The sequence below is a fragment of the Chiloscyllium plagiosum genome, unplaced genomic scaffold, assembly GCF_037043375.1.
Source record: "Chiloscyllium plagiosum isolate Xiang-an unplaced genomic scaffold, Cpla_swu_hap1 HiC_scaffold_19, whole genome shotgun sequence".
NCBI lineage: Eukaryota > Metazoa > Chordata > Chondrichthyes > Orectolobiformes > Hemiscylliidae > Chiloscyllium > Chiloscyllium plagiosum.
In genome coordinates this window covers 5,547,640-5,568,550 of record NW_028270157.1, presented here as the reverse complement: position 1 = coordinate 5,568,550, position 20,911 = coordinate 5,547,640, and the positions used below count along the sequence as shown (strand labels likewise).

General features: G+C 44.4%; 1 protein-coding gene across 1 annotated transcript in view; it reads left to right on the top strand.

Annotated features, from left to right (window-relative positions):
* Nucleotides 1–7,962: 7,962 nt before the first annotated feature.
* Nucleotides 7,963–20,911, top strand: part of LOC122559447 (serine/threonine-protein kinase 38-like) — an 83,892-nt gene continuing 70,943 nt past the window's right edge. The window contains exon 1 of the mRNA XM_087996999.1: nucleotides 7,963–8,191. The gene's annotated coding sequence lies outside the window, so the exon portion shown is untranslated. The remainder of the gene's footprint in view (nucleotides 8,192–20,911) is intronic.

Below are 20,911 nucleotides of genomic sequence, written 5' to 3'. Positions count from 1 at the left end.
TCGCTTCATAAATGCTCCATTCGCTGTGAGCTATATTTGGGACACCTGAAAATAATGAAAGATGCTTTAATAATGCAAGTTCTTAATATTCCCTGTTAGTGTTCCCTGCCCAACATCCCCATCTCAGGCTTGCTGCAGTGCTCCAGTGAACTCAGTGCAAGCTGGAGGAACAGCAGCTCATTTTCCACTTGGGGACCCTGCAGCCTTCCGACTCAATATAGAGTTCAATAGCCTGGGACTTGAGCTCTCCCATGTTCTTACCCCAAGCTCCACACACCAGGCCTTGTTATCACATCAAAACCCTAAGAACTATGGATGCTGGGGTTCTCAGGAAGGTTAACTTTGATTTCTCGTGAGAGGTGCTACCAGACTTGCTGGGCCTTTCCAGCAACTTGTGTTTGCTTGTTATCACACAGTCTGCTATTACATAGCACTCATTGTCAGCCACTGACAGTCCCCATTAACGGATATTCACCCTCCTAGCCAGATCGTTAACCACGCCTTTCTCTGTTCAACTGCTTTTCTCTCTCTTGAGACTCTAACCCCACCTATCATTTACTTCTTACACCCTGCCCCCATCCTATCTTCTGCATATAAACCGACATTTTCCTAGCTTCCATCATTTCTGAGGAAGGGTCACTCAACCCAAAATGTTAACTCTGATTTCTCTCCACAGAGGCTGCCGGACCTGCTTTGCCAGCAATTTCTAATCTTGTTCTTAATATTGTTTAGAGATGATTAGCCTTGACAAAGCAGAAATGGCCAACATTATTCTTACAAATCTTCCTGATGTTGCTAAACAGGATGTTTCAACAGCTTTTAATGGGTAATTGTTTTGGTCAGCTTACAAGCTGACAAGGAAATCAATTTTCACTCAGCAAAGTGGGAAAATCAGCAAGAGATCATTTCTGATCACCAAGATGGTTAGGGGGAAACCTGCGACAAAGTGGGTAATGTCCCTGCCTCTGGGTCAGAAGTACCAGGTTCAAGTGCCACACCAGGATTTGTTGGCCCAAGAAAGACCATTCACAACAGTTAACAGGCTGATAATCAGCCAGAGAGTCTTTCCACCATATCCGCCCCCTCCCCCAATCCCCATTCCGCTTCTCAAAAAGGGGAAAAAGTACCCAATTGTTGTGAATGGTCTTTCTGTGGTCAACAAATCCTGGTGTGGCACTTGTACCTGGAGCTTCTAGCCCAGAGACAGGGGCACTACCAATTTTTTCACAGGTCCCCTAACCATCTTGGTCATCGAAAATGACTTCTTGCTGCCCTACATCAAAGACATCTCAGAAATGACAGCCAGACTACTCAGATCCCTCGGCATCATGGAAGCCCACAAACCCACCAACACACTAAAACAGCAGCTAATATACTTGAAAGACCCTATACAGACAATAAGCAAAACTAATGTCATCTACAAAATATCTTGCAAGAACTGTAACAAACACTACATTGGACAAACAGGCAGAAAACTAGCCACCAGGATACATGAACATCAACTAGCCACAGAACGACATGACCCACTCTCACTACTATCTTTACATATGGATGAGGAAGGACACCACTTCAACTGGGACAACACATCTATCCTAGGACAAGCCAAACGGAGACATGCACAAGAATTCCTAGAAGCATAGCATTCCAACCGGAACTCTATCAACAAACACATTGACTTGGATCCCATTTACCACCCCCTGAGAATAAGAACAGGAAATGACATCACCACAGGAAATGATGTCATCACATGAAATGACATCACCAACCCAAGGAAACTCAAACATATAATAGAAAGCGGGGTACACCACCAGTGCTTCATTCGGAGGTTCACTGAAGATGTTACCTAGTATGGTGACAAAACGTCTGAAAACAAACCTTCCAGCTCAGCGTGCAAACCTACATCCAGAACTGGACTAGTCACCCAGCTCCTGACGATGTAGGTTCGAATCTCACCCTGGTAGGTGGTGAAATTTAAATTCAATTCTTAAAAAAAATACCATTGGAACAACAATTGTTGTAAAACTCCATCTGGTTCATTAATTTCCTTTAGGGAAGGTCATCAGCTGTCCTTTCCTGGTCTGGTCTACATGTTACACAGGATCTACAACGGTGTGGTTGACAACACTCAGCTGTCCTCTGAAATGTCAGAGCTAAGCACTCAGTTCAAGGGCACTTAGGGATGGGCAATAAATGTCGGTCTTATCAGTTCCCATGAGCAAATTTTTTAAAAACCTGAAACAGAAAAGACTGATGCAATGATGAAGATAAAGAATCATCTAACACTGAACCATTAGCTTGCTCGCTCCATGGATGCTGCCTGATCTGTTGTGATCGCCAGTTTTTAAGACTGATGCCAATGATGCTTTTAATCAGCGCTGGGTTAAATGATGAGTACAAAACAAAAGTAGTAGAAGATTCCAGAAACATCCAGAATTCCCTGCAGTATCATTGGAATGAGAAGCAGGGATTAGTGTTTTGGGTTGTTAATGTTTCATCCAAACTGGAAAATTAGCTGTGAATTTTAAACCTGGGATTGATGAATTTTTGTTAGTCAAAGGGGTCAAAGGATATTTGGTTAAAAAAAAGGGAGTAGGTCACATCAACTGTGATCTACTCAAACAGATGAACAGGTTCAATGGGTTGAATGGACTCCACCTGTTCTGCTTTGTTGTAGAAATTATGTCTCTGAATGCTAAATAAAATTCTTAATCTCAGGAGAGGGGAGAATTTTAAAAAAACATCTAAATTGGTTTCTATTTCCCTGCTTGTGACATGATTTCACACCAGATTTGGTTAAATATGCCAAACAAACAGCTTGCCCCTTCTGTGCCACTCATACAAGTGTTTTTAATAGTTCATTCTTTTCACCACAGCTGATGATTTTTGAACTTGAATTATAATGTGCTCCTGCTCCAATCCCTAAACACAGATTGCAGTAATCAATGTTCGATATTTGGAGATTTGTCGTATTCATTCATGGCCTGTGGGTCTCCATGGCAAGGCTAGCATTTGCTATCTATCCCAAATGCAACTGAGGTTGCATTTAGTATTTCAATACTGCCTTAGTATTTGAATAGAGTGTTGCTGGAAAAGCACAGCAGGTCAGGCAGCATCCGAGGAGCAGGAAAATCAACGTTTTGGGCAAAAGCCCTTCATCAGGAATAGGCTTTTGCCCAAAACGTTGATTTTCCTGTTCCTCGGATGCGGCCTGACCTGCTGTGCTTTTCCAGCAACACTCTAGTCTAAACTCTGGTTTCGAGCATCTGCAGTCCTCACCTTTGCTTAGTATTTGAATGGACCACTTCAAAGTCAACATTCTTGATGCAGGGCTTACTCCCGAAACGTTAACTCTGCTGCTCCTCGGATGCTGCCTGACCTGCTCTGCTTTTCCAGCGCCATACTTTCTGACTCTGACTCTCCAGCATCTGCAAACCTCACTTTCTCAGAGTATAGGCAGACATTCTTTGCTATTAGAAATAACTTTAATCAATCAGATGGGTTTTTATAACAATCCAGTCATTTCATGTCACCATTACTGAGCTTAGCTTTCTTTTCTTATTGACTTTTATTCTTATTTCTTGACTTATTAAATAAATTAAAAGCAAATCCCACACTTGCTGTTTCGGTATTTGAATTAATCCCTTAGATCATTCATTAAACCTGCTGGATTATCAGTCATACTTTTAAAGTGCCGTTCAAAAAATACAGTTCTTCAGAAGGGTGAAGATGTAAAGCAAGAATTTGCATTTGTATATCACTTAAGGATATCCCAAAGTGCTTGCCAGCCACTCAAGCACTGCTTAGTAGTGTAAACATGCCTGTAATGGAGAAAAGCAGTAACCAAGCAATCTCCAACAGCCAAATGATAACAACCAGATAATCTGCTTTTATGATATTAGTCAAGACCACAGGAAACCTCCCTTGCTCTTCTTCACCATGAATCTGTCTCAAGCTGCTGAAGGGACCTCAGTTTTATGCAGACGGAGCTGTGACATTGCAGCACACCCGTAGTACTGCACTAAGTGTGTCAGCTTGGAATTTGTACTCAGGTTTCTCTAATGGGACTTGAATTGAGAACCTTTGGCACAGAGGTCAGAGTGCAGCACAGTCCCCATTGTTACATGTGCTCTTCTCTCCTTGCTGTCCGACAAGAATCATAAGATATAGCGGGAGGAGGCCATTTGGCCCATTGATCATGCTCTGCTACAAGTCCATTTCCTGTCTGTTCCTTTGTCCACCAAAATCTCTCTCACTCAGCTCTGACTGCAGTCAATGACCCAGCCAACACAGATCTCTGTGAAAGGGACCAGCAATTCTTTGGGGGGCTTGATAGGATAGATGTGGGAGAGTCTCTTGTGGGAGAGTCCAGCAAAGAGCATAATCTCAGAATGTGGGTTTGCCCATTTAAGACAGAGATGAGGAGGAATTTCCTCTTTCAGGATAGCGAATCAGTGCAATTCTTTAGCACAGAAGGCTGTACAAGGCAAATCATTATGTATAATATACAGATTTTTAATCAGAACAGGAATTGAGGATTATGGGGACAAGTCAGGAAAGTGGAGTTGAAGATAATCAGATCAGCCATGATCTCGTCGAATGGTGGAGCCATCTTGATGAGCTGAATGGCCTACTACGTCAAGCACCCTGAAAGAAGAAATTCCTCATCTTTTTTAATAGAAGACGCTTAGTTTGAACAGTGCTCTCATTCTAGATGCATCCACAAGGTAGAAGTACCTCACAACATCCACCCATGTCAAGTCCTCCCAGGATCTTATGAGTTTTACTAGGATAACCTCTCATTCTTCTAAACTCCAATTTGTATTGAGCCAACCTGTCGATTTTTCCACACAAACCAACCTCTTCATCCGAGGAATCAACCAAGTGAGCCTTCTCTGACCTGCCTCCAATGGAAGTCTATCTCTTCTCACATAGAGAGTCCAAAACTGTAACTCAGGTGCAGTCTCACCAATAAGCTGGAAAGCTGTCACAAGCCCTCCCTAATGTTATGTTCTATGTCCCATGCAATAAAAGCCAACATGACATTAGGCATCCAAACTGCATCCTAACCCTTTAAGATTCATGTATATGGTCACATTTGGAGGTCAGCTCAGTTGAATGGATGGCTGGTTTGTCATATGGAGTGATGCCAACAATGTGGGTTTAATTCCAACTGTTTCTAAACTCATTCTGAAGGAAGCCCTCTGGACCTGAAACATTGATTCTACTTCTCTCACCACAGATGTTGAAGACCTGCTGAGTTTCCCTAGTAATTTCTGTTTTGATTTATTCTGACTCTTTTAAACAATAACCAATTCACAAAATTAAAACAAAAAAAATCAGAATTTACAGCTCCTGAAGTTTAGTGCAACAAGAGGCCAAAACACAAATGAAACTTACAAAATTAAATCAAAATGTCATTTAGTAGTCCAGACTTGATGGGCTGAAGGGCCTACTTTGTACTGTATGATACGATGATTTTGAGAAGTGCTCTTTAAATAAGAAGTTCAAAATTGCACATAGTAACCAGGGTGCTCCTCACCAATACCCTGTAGAGATGTCACAAGACTGTCCTGCTGTTATAAAAATTGCTGGAGAAACTCAGCAGGTCTGGCGCTTTATTGGAGAGAAAGCAGAGTAAATGTTTGAGGTCCAGTGACCCTTCTTCAGAACAGATGCCAGACAGCATCCTGCTCACATACCCATGTGTCTTTCCTCGGCATGCTGCAGTGTTTCAGCAAGTCCCAGACTTGAAACGTTAGCTTGCTCTCTCTCCATGGATGCTGCCTGACCTGCTATGATCTCCAGCATTTGTTACTTTCAGTACAGCTGCCAGACCTGTTGAGTTTCTTTAGCAATTTCGACTTTTGATTCAGATTTTCAGTGTCTGCGATTCTTTGGTCCATTTTACCCAACTTTTAAATGTCACTCCCTTGCAGCAAAAGCCAACATAGAACAGTGACAAAAGTGAGGACTCTAGAGATCAGAGTCAAGATTAGAGTGGTGCTGGAAAAGCACAGCAGGTCAGGCAGCATCCGAGGAGCAGGAGAATCGATGTTTCGGGCAGGAGCCCTTCATCAGGAATGAGTCATAGAACAGTGCAGGCCATTCAGCCCTCGATGTTGTACTGGCCTTTTATCCTACTCTCAGAATAGACTAACCTACATACCTTCATTGAACTATCTTCTATGTGCCTATCCAAGAGTCGCTTAAATGTCCCTAATGTATCTGACCCGACTATCACTGCTGGCAGTGCATTCCATGCACCTTCCACTCTCTGTGTAAAAGCTGGGACCGCAGCTTTTTACAATATATATTAATGATATAGAAGATGGTATTAATAGTAACATTAGCAAATTTGCTGATGATACAAAGCTGGGTGGCAGGGTGAAATGTGAGGAGGATGTTAGGAGATTACAGGGTGACATGGACAGGTTAGGTGAGTGACAGATGCATGGCAGATGCAGTTTAATGTGGACAAATGTATGGTTATCCACTTTGGTGGCAAGAACAGGAAGGCAGATTACTACCTAAATGGAGTCAGGTTAGGTAAAGGGGCAGTACAAAGGTTTTTGTACACCAGTCAATGAAGGTAAGCATGCAGGTACAGCAGGCAGTGAAGAAGGCTAATAGCATGCTGGCCTTCATAACAAGAGGGATTGAGTATAGAAGCAAAGAGGTCCTTCTCCAGCTGTACAGGGCCCTGGTGAGACTGCACCTGGAATTTTGTGTGCAGTTCTGGTCTCCAAATTTGCGGAAAGACATTCTGGCTATTGATGGAGTGCAGTGTAGGATCACGAGGTCAATTCCTGGAATGGCAGGACTATCTTATGTTGAAAGATTGGAGCGACTAGGCTTGTATTCCCTTGAGTTTAGAAGACTGAGAGGGGATCTGATTGAGACATATAAGATTATTAAAGGATTGGACACTCTGGAAGCAGGAAACATATTTCCGCTGATGGGTGAGTCCCGAACCAGAGGACACAGCTTAAAAATAAGGGGTAGGCCATTTAGGACAGAGATGAGGAGAAACTTCTTCACCCAGAGAGTGGTGAGTGTGTGGAATGCTCTGTCCCAGAAGGCAGTGGAGGCCCAGTCTCTGGATTCATTTAAGAAAGAGTTGGATAGAGCTCTCAAGGATAGTGGAATCAAGGGCTATGGAGATAAGGCAGGAACAGGATACTGATTGAGGATGATCAGCCATGATCATAATGAATGGCGGTGCAGGTTCGAAGGGCAGAATGGCCTACTCCTGCACCTATTACCTATTGTCTATTGTCTATAAAGAACCTACCGCTGACATCTTCCTCCAATCACCTTAAAATTGTGCCAGCTCATGGTAGACATTTCTGCCATAGAACATTATATTAGTAGTCCTATTAACAGGTTCTTTCTACATGTTAACAATTCATGTATGGGATGATCCAGGTCACTTTGTAACTCTACCCAAATTTGCCAATTGAAAAACTGGCCGCAAAACTGGGAGATTAAACCCTGTCCCTTCTCACCAACGGCATTTCTATTGGCTGATAGGACTTAAACTTTAGCCAGTGAAAGGAGGCTGGATCAGTGGTGCTGGAAGAGCACAGCAGGTCAGGCAGCATCCGAGGAGCAGCGAAATCGACGTTTCGGGCAAAAGCCTTTCATCAGGAATAAAGGCAGACTCCACGCTTCAGGCTCCCTACCTTTATTCCTGATGAAGGGCTTTTGCCCGAAATGTCGATTTTACTGCTCCTCGGATGCTGCCTGACCTGCTGTGCTCTTCCAGCACCACTAATCCAGAATCTGGTTCCCAGCATCTGCAGTCATTGTTTTTACCCAGTGAAGGGAAGCACCAATTCCCTGTGTTAGTTCTGCTCTCACGGCTCGGATTGGCTGCGCTGTTGCTGAGTGGGCGGTCCTGTTGCTGATTGGCTAGCTCTCCAGGTTTGGTTGAGCCCGGAAGAGTGAGATAATTTGGTCTTGATGTGAAGCGGTAAAGCTAACTGCAAAGTGGGAGCGCTGTCTCTTCCCAACGGCACACTTGACATTGATGTGGAAGTAGCACCTCCAAGGGGGGAGCAGAGTATTGCTCTGTGGCTGAGGTGCCACTCGCCACCTGGAACCTGAGTTTGTCTCAAAGAAGAAGATTGAAACGACGCAACACTAAGCGATCTCATTTGGGGGGTTTAAAGAAGAAAGGAAGACTCAACAGGTGGGTATAACAGGGGTGAGCGGGTAAATTGACTCTGGATCAATTGAACCCAGAGTCTGCAGGTAGTTCCTTGTACTACTGCAGCTCTTTGAATCAGGCTGCTGGGCAAGTTTTATTACAAGTAAATTGCAGATTTTGAGCTAGCAGTTTCTGAGAAAGGACGAGTGGTTGTGTGTGTCTGTCTCTTCGCTTGGATCTTCCTTTTTAGTAGAATGCAACGTGTGCAGACTCCCGGGTGACTGAAGTCGTGTCAGGCTCCCTCTAACGTGAGCACCCAGCTCTGTTTTTGTAAAGTTGTGTTCACTCTGTAATTGGGCTGTGGACAAAGAGCACACCCTCCGCTCCCTAACGCTCACACAAGTGTTGTTCCCCGTGCCTCATTTTTCCAATTCGCTGCTTTGTCTGTAGAATGCAGCAAGGTGATTTATTTGCATTCATTCTAGTTACCGGAGGCGAGACACTCATTATCGAGCTGGAGTTTTCATCCTGATTGGGTGTATTAATATCATTGCAATTCCTAAAATAACTTTACAGCAGGTTGGAACTGATACCAGAATCATTCCATTCCCACCCCCACGCATCTCTTTAAAGTGACCGCTTTTATCGAAAGTTCCAATTCATGCTTTGGGGGGGGGGTGGGATTTTTGGCAGAGGTTTTGAAATACTGGATGGATTAAATCCCACCACAGCCCGCCTGTGAAAGAGTGTGGGATTATAGTTTGTTAAATACTTCCCGACGTGGTTCAGCGTCAGATTATCGAGGGATGGGGGGGTGAAAATCAGATTCTGCTCCTGCAAATTGCTGTGGAATTTTTTATTTTGTTGAAAGAGCGTTACGAATGTAGGTGGTTGTTGTACGGTAATAACGGGCGAGAGAAGAGGCTGAGGGGTCATTTTAAGAGATTTATAAAATCGTGAGGGTCATGGATAGGGTAAATAGACCCTGGGGTGGGAGAGTCCGGAACGAGAGGTGAGAAGGGAAAGATTTAAAAGGGGCCTGAGGGGTAACTTTTTCACACCTGGGGTGATGTGTGTATGGAATGAGCTGCCAGAGGAAGTGGTGAAGGCTGGTACAATTACAACACTTAAAAGGCATCTGAATGGGTACATGAATAGAAAGGGTTTAGAGGGATATGGGTCAAATGCTGATAAATGGGACTAAGATTAATTAGCCATCTGGTCAGCATGGAGTTGAACCAAAGGGTCTGTTTTTGTGCTGTACATCTCTGACTCTATGCCAAGGTTTTGGGTCCTGGCTCCAAACAGGCCATTGGAGAGATGCCTCCCCCACCTATCTGTTTACTGACTAGTCCTCTGTGATTCCTGCATTTACTCTTTATTCTTTAAACAATATTTCTAACAATTAATGTAAGAGGAAGAGGCCATTCAGCCCCTTGAGGTTGTTCTGCCACTCAGTTAACTCATGCTTAATTTATATCTTGGCTTGGTCTACCTGCCTCTGCTCTAGATCTTTTTGGAATGACTTTGAACATCAGCCTATATACCGCTGTCCTGGAAGTTTTAAACTGATTTCCTCTCAGTGCCCATGTTGTTCCTGGGATGAGTTATGATTTGGAAACTTGCTTCTTGATTTCTCTCCTGATCGGCCTGACTCTCGGGTTATGGTTCTGTCTCCTTGTTCTGAACTCCCTGTGCCAGAGGAAATAGCTTTTCTGTGTCTGTCCTCTCTCATCTTGTTATAATCCTCGATTTACATCAGCCTGCAACCTCCTGGACTCCCATGAACAGTATCATGTTAACTCCACACTTTTTTGCATTGAACTAATCTCCCTATTTAGCCCAGAACTGTGACCGAGTTAGACTAGTCTCACAACTCCTTTCCCTACACCTCAATTCATACAATTATCGAGGTCTACAGCACAGAGAGAGACCCTTCAGCCTATTGAGTCTCTGCTGATCGAAAACTATTACCTATTCTAATCTGTTTTCCAGCCCTCAGCCTTGTATATCTTGACGTTGAAAAGATTTTTGAAATGTGAGGAAGTGAGTTCCAGCTGCCCACCTCCCTCTGGATAAAAGGTTTTTCCTCAAATCCTCTCTAATCCTCCTCCTCATCTCAAATGTCCCCTAATCATTGATCTCTTCACAAAGGGAAAAGTCTTTTCCTGTCTACCCAGTCTATGCCTCTCATGACATTGCACACCTTATGATTGATGGTGTTGCATCTCAAGAAATAGGAACAGGAGTATGCCATTCGAGCATGAAGGGCTTATGCCTGAAACATTGATTCTTCTGCTTCTCGGATGCTACCTGACCTGTGCTTTTCCAGCACCACATTCTCGACTCTGATCTACAGTACTCACGTTTTCCCCCCCATTAAAAACTGTTGAGGTGACTGGGGAGATCTTTCTCACAGTAGTTAGGGTCTCTGTTTAAAATCTGAACTAAAGACACCACTTTGGACAATGAGGGTGTGCTCTCTGAACCCATGACCTTCTGACTCCGACTTTGTGAGCTGCAAACAGCAGCTCAGAGATTGAGGCGCAGCTTACTAATTCTAGTTTACAGTTGTTTTAAATAGCTTGTACCTTTACTGTAAGGGAAACAATTGCTGTGCTTCACTTTACAATGTCAGAATGTCCGTGTCATACCTCGCTGAGTCAGAAGATTGTCTGTCCAAGTCTTGGTCTTGCTTGAGCACAAAGTCCAGGCTGATGTTCTCCGTGCGGTATTGCTGGGAGTGCTACCCTTCCGATAAAACCTCTGTCAGGTGGATCTAAAAAATCCCACTGCCATTCTTCCAAAGAAGATCGGGGAGATGATTTTGGTATCCTGTCCCAATATTTATCCCTCTCATCTTCTCAAAGCTCGCTATTTATCCCTTAATTGACACCACTAAGACAGATTATCCGGTTGGAAGGCTTGTTGTTGTCTAGTCTAGATTACAGCAAATCAGAAGCACTTCATTGGTGGAGAAGTGCTTTCTGACATCCTGAGGTTGTGAATGGTACCAAGTACATGCATGTTCTTTATATAGAGAGCAGCAGCATTTTTTTACAGATGGATAATTGAGTCGTAGAGTCATACAGCACAGAAACAGATCCTTCGGTCCATGCTGACCATGTTCCCAAACTAAACAAGTCCCACCTGCCTGTGCTTGGCCCACATTCCAAACCTTTCCTATTCATGTACTTATCCAAATGTTGTTAAATGTTGTAACTGTACCTGTATCCACTGTTTCATTCTGGGACTTCATTCCACACATGAATCACTCTCTATGTAAAAATAAAAGTTGCCCCTTAGGTCTTTTTAAAAAAAAAATTCTCCTCTTCCCTTAAACAGATGTCTTTAGGGAAAAGACCCTTGCTGTTCACCTTATCTATTTCCGTCATGATTTTATAAACCTCAATGAGATGACCCCTCAACCTCCTGTGCAACAAGTTCCAGCCTATTTTTTTTTATTATTACTCAAAACCTTCGTTCCCAGCAACATCCTGGTAAATCTTTTCTGAACCTTTTCCAATTTAGAGAATCAAGGAATGTTGGAGATCCCTTCTCCCAAGCTGATTAACTGTGCTTGAAGATATGTAACTTGCCACTTGGCTCAGAATTCGAATTGTTGCCCTGTACACTATTGGTCTCCTGATCTAAGGAAGGATCTAAATGCACTGGAAACAGTTCAGAGGATTACCAGACCAATCGCTGGAATGGGTTGATCATTTTGGGCAAAGTTTGGACAGACTGGACTGGTGTCCACCGGAATTTAAAGTGTAAGAGGTGGCTTAGAACAATACAGCACAGAACAGGTGTTTCGGCCCTCAGTGTTGTGCCAACCTGTGAACTAATCTAAGCTCATCCCATCATCATCCATGTGCTTATCCAAGGACTGTTTAAATGCCATTAATGTGGCTGAGTTAACAACACTGGCAGGCAGGGCATTCCACGCCCTTGCCACTCTCTGAGTAAAGAATCTGCCTCTGACACCTGTCTTAAAGCTATCACCCCTCAATTTTTAGCTATGCCCCCTCGTACAAGCCGACATCATCATCCTCGGAAAAAGGCTCTCATTGTCAACCCTATCTAATCCTCTGATCATCTTGTATGTCTCTATCAAATCCCCTCTTAGCCGCCTTCTCTCCAATGAGAACAGACCCAAGTCTCTCAGCCTTTCCTCATAAGACCTTCCCTCCAGACCAGGCAACATCCTGGTAAATCTCTTCTGCACCTTTTCCAATGCTTCCACATCTTTCCTGTAATGGGGTGACCAGAACTGTACGCAATATTCTAACTGAGGCCGCACCAGCGTTTTGTATAGTTGCAGCATGACATCACGGTTCCAGAACTCCGTCCCTCTACCAATGCAACCTAATACACAGTTTGCCTTCTTAACAGCACTATCAACCTGGATGGCAACTTTCAGGGATCTATATACATGGAACACAAGATCCCTCTGCACATCCACACTACTAAGAATCTTTCCATTGACCCAGTACTCTGCCTTCCTGTTATTCTTCCCAAAGTGAATCACCTCCCATTTAGCTGCATTGAACTCCATTTTCCACCTCTTAGCCCAATTCTGGAGTTTATCCAAGTTCCCCTGCAACCTGCAACATTCTTCCACACTGTCCACTACTCCACCGACTTTAGTGTCATCTACAAACTTACTAACCCATCCACTTATGCCTGTGTCCAAGTTGTTTATAAAAATGACAAGCAGATCCTTGTGGCACACCACTCTTAACCGGACTCCAGATTGAATATTTTCCATCAATCATCACTCGTTGCCTTCTTATATAAAGCCAGTTTCTAATCCAAACTGCAAAATCACCCTCAGTCCCATACCTCTGCATTGATCCATTGTTTCCTGTTGCGGGAGAATCTAGAATTAGGGGTTACTGTTCAACAACAAGGGGTTGTCTCGCAGTCCATGTCTTGGGCAGGACAGTGGGCCAAGGGGGCAAAAGGCAATTGGGCCAGACAGGAATGCGGAATGATCAGAGCAGCCATAAACGTAGGAAGTTCAAGGGACAGAATGGCCTACTCCTATTCCAAATGTCTCTGTTTGTACTCCAAACGGCTGTGATCCAGCTCCTTGATCAGCTCTGCTCCAGAAAGTGTTTGCCCACATGAGCGGTGATGATTGGATCACTGGTCAGCGTTGCCCCATTGTGTGGATTGTTCAGCTGGAATCTCTGGACAGCCATTAAGAGGAGAAGCCTTGGCCTTTCCAGGTGGTTAGTGGTGTCAGTGCTGCAGCAACTGGGCAGCACGGTGGCACAGTGGTTAGCACTGCTGCCTCACAGCGCCAGAGACCCGGGTTCAATTCCCACCTCAGGCGACTGATTGTGTGGAGTTTTGCACATTCTCCCCGTGTCTGCGTGGGTTTCCTCTCTGTCCAAAGATATGCAGGTTAGGTGAATTGGCCATGCTAAATTGCCTGTAGTGTTAGGTGAAGGGGTAAATGTAGGGGAATGGGTCTGGGTGGGTTGCTCTTTGGTGGGTCGGTGTGGACTTGTTGGGCTGAAGAGCCTGTTTCCACACTATAAGTAATCTAAAAAAACTAACTCCACCGTGAGTAAGCACAGGATCCGTGCCCTCTGCAGTCCACAACCGCAACCATGTGGTATAATTAGTGCAAATAATGAATGCGGGGAGGTGGAGTGGGGGTTTGTAAATCAGTTTTGAAATGCTGAGCCTCTTCGCCTTGCTGATATTTGCATATTTCTGACCTGGGATGGGAACTTCAGTTATATACTGAAACCAGGCCTGTTATCTTTATAACAAAGGGGGCCAGAAAAGGTTGAATTCAGTCATCAGAGGGTTAGAAGACACCAACTTCAGATCATTGCTAAAATAAGCGAAGGAGGAGATGAATAAATGTTATTTTTTAAACCCAGTGAGTGATTGTGATCTGGAACACACCGACTAAAGGGGCAATGCAAAGCAGATTCAATTGGATGTGGGCATCACTGACTGCGCCTAGCATTTATTGCCCATCCCTAGTTGCCCCTTGAGAAGGTGAGGGTCAGCTGCCTTCTTGAACCGCTGCAGTCTATGTGCTGTAAGTAGGTTCGAGAGTGTGGTGCTGGAAAAGCACAGCAAGTCAGGCAGCATCCGAGGAACAGGAAAGTCGACATTTTGGGCATAAGCCCTTCATCAGGAAAAGGGCTTATGCCCAAAACGTCGATTCTCCTGCTCCTCGGATGCTGTCTGACCTGCTGTGCTTTTCCAGCACCACACTCTCAACTCTGATCTCCACAGGTGCTGTACGTAGACCCACAATGACATTAGGTAGGCAGTTCCAGGATTTTGACTCTATGACAGTGAAGGAGCAGTAATATATTTCCAAGTCAGGATGGTGAGTGGCTTGGAGGGGAACTTGCAGGTGGTGGTGTTTCCATTGTAACTGTTGCACTTGACCTTCTAGATGGAAATGGTCGTGTATTTAGAAGGAGCTGTCTGAGGATCTTTGGTGAATTTCTGCAGTGCATCTTGAGTATCAGTGGAGGAGGGAGTGGATGTTTGTGGATGTGGTGACAATCAAGCGGGCTGCTTTGTCCTTGATGGTGTCAAGCTTATGGTTCAAGTAGCATTTATCCAAATGGGGGGTATTCCATCACATTGCAGAGAGGTGCTTTGGGGAGTCAGGAGGTGAGTTGCTCGCTGCAGTATCCCTAACCTCTGACCTGCTCTTGTAGCTACTGTATTTAAATGGTGAGTCCAATTTAGGTTATGGTTAATGGTAACCTCCACGATCTTTGACATTGGTTGGGTTGGGGAGGGGGGAGGGGAGCAGTGTTCAATGTATTGGCAATGATCTTTGCCTGGCACTGTGTGACTGATACCCCTTCTTGAATACTTGGTCCATCTTCACAGTGATGACCACCTCGATTGTCATGACTCTACTTTCAGTGGGACACCATCTATTTTGTGAAGGACCGCATTCAGTTTGGGTCCATGGCCTGACAGAATTCCATTCTATCACTTCTCTGGTCCATTGTGTGGTTCCAGAAGTTTCTTTTCGAACAATTCTTGTGTCACAGAACATAGAACAGTACAGGCCCTTCGGCCCTCGATGTTGTTCCGACCTTTATCCTACTCTAAGATCAGACCAACCTACATACCCTTCATTGTACTAACTTGTATCCAAGAGTCACTTAAACATCCCTAATGTATCTGACTCTACCACCACAGGCAATGCATTTCATGCACCCACCACTCTCCTACCTCTAACATCTCACCCAAATCTTCCTCCAATCACTTTGAAATTATGCCCCCTCCTGACAGCCATTTCCGTCCTGGGAAAAAGTCTCTGGCTATCCACTCTATATGCCTCTCATCATCTTGTACACCTCTATCAAATCACCTCTTCTCCTTCTTCGCTCCAATGAGAAAAGCCCTAGCTCCCTCAACTTTTCTTCATAAGCCATGCCCTCCAGTCCAGGCAGCATCCTGGTAAATCTCCTCTGCACCTTCTCTAAAGCTTCCACATCCTTCCTATAATGAGGTGACCAGAACTGAACACAATATTCCATGTGTGGTCTAACCAAGACTCTGTAGAGATGTAGCATAACCTCGCGGCTCTTAAACTCAATACCCCTGCTAATGAAAGCCAACACACCATAAGCCTTCTTGACTACCCTATAAACCTGGGTGGTAACTTTGAGGGATCTATGGACATGGACCCCAAGGTCCCTCTCTTCCTCCACACTGCCAAGAACCCTGCCTTTAATCCTGTATTCTACATTCAAATTCAACCTTCCAAAGTGAATCACTTCACACTTTTCCAGGTTGAACTCCATCTGCCACTTATCAGCTCAGTTCTGTCTCATTGCAACCTACAAAAACCCTCCACACTATTCACAACTCCACCAACTTTTGTGTCATTAGCAAACTTACTAACCCACCCTTCCACTTCCTCACTCAAGTCATTTATAAAAAAAATCACAAAGAGCAGAGGGCCCAGAACCGATCCATGTGGAACACCACTGGTCACTGAGCTCCAGGCTGAACACTGTCCATCTGCTACCACCCTCTGTCTTCTATGGGGCAGCCAGTTCTGTATCCAGACAGACCGGTTTCCCTGTATCCCATGCTTTCTGAATGAGCCTACCACGGGGAACCTTAATCAATGTGTTTGTCCCATCCTTGAAGAATTCGATAAGGCTTGTGAGACATGGCCTGCCCCCCTCAAAGCCATGCTGACTAACTCTAATCAAACTATGCTTTTCCAAATAATTATAAATCCTCAGATTCCCCTCCAATACTTAGCCCACCACAAACTTCAGACTGATTGGTCTGTAATTTCCAGGATTATCCCTATTCCTTTCTTAAACAAGGGAATAACATTTGCCATCCTCCAACCATTTGGACAGTGTGGACGCAAAGATCATTGCCAAAGGTGCAGCAACGTCTTCCCTCAGTTCTTGTAATAACCTTGGGTAATATTTTCTGGTATATACCTGAGGGAATTAGCTATCCTTACATTTTTCAAAATTTTTAGTACATCCTCCTTCTTAATATCGTTACAAATCACACAACACCAGGTTATAGTCCAACAGGTTTAATTGGAAGCACTAGCTTTCGGAGCGCTGCTCCTTCACAACCACCTGATGAAGGAGCGTCGCTCCGAAAGCTAGTGCTTTCAATTAAACCTGTTGGACTATAACCTGGCGTTGTGTGATTTTTAACTTTGTACACCCCAGTCCAACACCGGCATCTCCAAATCATGACTTTTTAACATCAACCTGTTCGAGCATATCAGCCTGTTTCACACTGTCCTCACAAATTACAAGGTCCCTCTCAGCAGTGAATACTGAAGCAAAGTATTCATTAAGGACCTCCCCTACCTACCTCCGACTCCACGCACACATTCCCTGCACTATCCCTGATCGGCCCTACCCTCACTCTGGCCATTCTCTTGTTCCTCACATAAGTGTAGAATATCTTAGGGTTTTCCGTAATCCTACCCACTAAAGCCTTTTCATACCCTCTTCCAGCGCTCCTAAGGCCATTCTTCAGTTCCTTCCTGGCTATGTTGTAACCATCTAGAGCCCTATCTGATCCTTGCCTCCTCAAGTAAGTTTCCTTCTTCCTCTTGGAGGAGAAAGTGAGGTCTTCAGATGCTGGAGATCAAAGTTGAAACTTTATTGCTGGAACAGCACAGCAGGTTAGGCAGCATCCAGGGAACAGGAGATTCGACGTTTCGGGCACAGGCCCTTCTTCAGGAATGACTTCGAGGAGAAAGTGAGGTCTGCAGATGCTGGAGATCAAAGTCTGCAGATGCTGGAGATCCTTCTTCCTCTTGACTAGGTGTTCCACTATTGCCTTTGCCACCCACGGTTCCTTCACCCTACCATCCTTTCCTTGCCTCAGTGGGACAAACCGATCCAACTCTATTAGCAAGTGCTTCCTAAACAACCTCCACATTTCTGTCATGCTTTTCCCTGAGAACATCTGTTCCCAATTTAGGTGCCCCAGTTCCTGCCTAATAGCATTGTAATTTCCCCTCCCCTAATTAAATACTTTCCCATGCCGTCTGCTCCTATCCCTCACCTTGAGTATAGTAAAGGTGAGGGAGTTGTGATCACTATCACTGAGATCTGACACTCTGATTTGGATTTGTGTGGATTTGCCAAGCACCAAATCCAATATGGCCTCCCCTTTGGTTGGCCTTTATATATATTGAGTCAGGAATCCTTCCTGGACATACCTGATAAAATCTGCTCCATCCAAACTATTTGAACTAAGGAGGTTCCAATCAATATTAGGGAAGTTAAAGTCACCCATGACACCAACCCTGTTACTTGTGCATCTTTCCAAAATCTGCCTTCCAATCTGCTCCTCCGTGTCTCTGTCAATCCTTGTGATCGTGGGAAAGCTGTCAGTTTGACTTCCTTCTGTGGTGTTGCAGTAATACGCATTCCCTGAGTGAGAAACTGAACTGGTTTGTACAGATCTGTAAAATATTCTCCTAATTTCACTTTCAAGTGAATCATCATCACTGTCATTCTCAGCAGTCCTCGTGAATGAGGATACTTGGTAAGAGTATGGGACAGGAGGATGTGGTTAAGGTTCGTTTAAATGATTTTTTTCTCAAGCCAAATAGGAACCTGCTTTGTACCAGCCAGATATCAAAATGTGGTGAGACTGCTGTGAACAGTGGTTAGATCAGACGAGGTGGGAGCCCATCAGCCCATTGAGTCAGCTCTGCCTTTCGATGAGATCCCAGCTGATCTGTTCATCCATAACTTCACTTTCCTGCCTTTTCTCCATCACCCTCGCTGATTAAAAATCTGTCTCCCTCAGCCCCTAATAGCAATTTGTATTGGCTGTGATCTGTCAACAGGTCTGAGTGTCATTTACCGATTATCTTTAACCTCCAACTTCCCACACATTGGTGAGAGTGTTAGTGGGGGATTTTTGATCTCCAGCTTGTCACTGAAGTAGACAATGAGGGGACATGTTCTTCATGTTTCCTTAGAATTTCCTTGCAGAGCCTTTCTAACTTTTTTTTTTACTATTTATTCATATTGTACAGTGTGTAATGTAGATTGCTAATCACCAGTCCCACCACCCAATCATTTCAAAGTATAACAATAATTGAACTATTCTTCTTAAGTACTACATGGAGACAGATTCTTGAAAATGTAAGAGATATGAGTATTTAGTATGAATGAGTGATGATGATCTTTAAATGGAGAGTCTAATTTGTGTGTAAACAGTGAAGTCCCAATAGGTTACTTCGATTGAATACTTGACAAACTGTCAATTTCAGCATAAAACAATGTGTGAAGAATTATACAGAGGAGAGACATGAAACACTTGGGCTGCTGATGACTGGAGCAGAGAATGTTTTAAGAGGAAGCTCACTCGTGTTTCATTTTACACATGGATTTGAATGGGGAAAACATCTCTGGCTGTGGAGTCGATGATGAGTAATCATCGGCAATAACTTGTATTGCGATATAGCTTGTATTGTCCAATAGTAGCAGCAAAATGTCCCAAGATGCATTATCAAACAAAATTTGACATGAGCTGCATGAGTGGGTAAAAGAACAGATGGCCAAAAGGGTAATTTTTAAGAGTATCTTAAAGGGCGAGAAGAAAGTGAAGAATTTTCAGAGAATTTTGAGGATTAAGGCTCGGATGATTCATGGTCTGACCATCACTTGCGACAGTTTAACTCGGGGATGTGCAAGAGGCCAGGATTGGAAACATGCTGACTACTGGAAGGGCTGTAGGCTGAAGCAGGTGTTGGGGGGGCACAATGGGGTTATGCTGATGAGAAATTTTAAAAAGCAAACTGAGATTTTCGGATTTGAGGTCTTGGTGGACCAGAAGTCATTGTAGGTTGGAACGTACAGGGACTGGGTGACCAGGAAGCAGTGAAGGTAAGATATAAGTTGTAAAAGATTTGGGGGAGGTGATGACTTCATGGTATTATCGCTAGACTATTAACCCAGAGTCCCAGGTAATGTCCTGGAGACCCCGGTTGAAATCCCTCTATGGCTAGTGATAGAAATTTGAATTGAATAAAAATCTGGGATTGAATCTAATGATTGTCAGGAAAAATGCATCTGGTTCATTAATATCCTTTAGGGAAGGACAAAGTTAAAAATCACACAACACCAAGTTATAGTCCAACAGGTTTATTTGGAGGCACTAGCTTTCAGAACGCTGCGCCTTCATCAGGTAGTTGTGCTAGGGAAGGTTGGGTTTTATTAGATTAGATTACATTACAGTGCGGAAACAGGCCCTTCAGCCCAACAAGTCCACACCGACCCGCCGAAGCGCAACCCACCCATACCCCTACATTTACCCCTTACCTAACACTGCGGGCAATTTAGCATGGCCAATTCACCTGACCTGCACATCTTTGGACTGTGGGAGGAAACCCACGCAGACACGGGGAGAACGTGCAAACTCCACACAGTCAGTCGCCTGAGGCGGGAAGTGAACCCGGGTCTCTGGCGCTGTGAGGCAGCAGTGCTAACCACTGTGCCACCCATTTTTTTTTTAAGTCATAAAAACTAAGGTTAAGGAAGGAAACTGCTATCCTTACCTGCCTATACGTGACTCTAGCCCTACAGCAATGTGGTTGACACTCAGTTGCCCTCTGAGCAATTAGGGAAGGGCAGTAAGTGCTGGCCCCAGCCAGTGATGTCCGTGGTCTATTTGAAGAAAAGCTTATGGAAGATGGAACAACAGCAAACTATAGTGGTTGAGTCTGGACAGTGGCTGGAGTCAGGTCGTGTGGTTGGAGTTTCAGGTTAGCTGCCTCTACAAAGGAGAGGAAATGGTTAGAAGCTCTCTTTGGCTTTTATCAGTAAGTGGAAGTTGTGAATAATCTGGTTCATCTTCCTTGATCAAGGCTGGAATAGAGTTGCTAGGAGAAAGTGAGGACTGCAGATGCTGGAGACCAGAGTTGAAAAGTGTGGTGCTGGAAAAGCGCAGCAGGTCAGGCAGCATTCGAGGAGCAGGAGAATAGCTCCTCGAATGCTGCCTGGCCTGCTGTGCTTTTCCAGCACCACACTTTTCAACTCTGGTCTACAGCATCTGCAGACCTCACTTTCTCCTAGTTGATCTTAACCTACTGTGAATCCACTTGCAAGGATGCCTACCTTGAAGCTCTCCTCCTCCCTCTACTAGGATCTCAGTGAGTCCCTCTCTCACTGCACCCCCCCCCCCCCCCCCCCACCTTTTATCTCAGCACGTTTGGCACACCAGCCTCATTCCTGAAGAAGGGCATATGTCCGA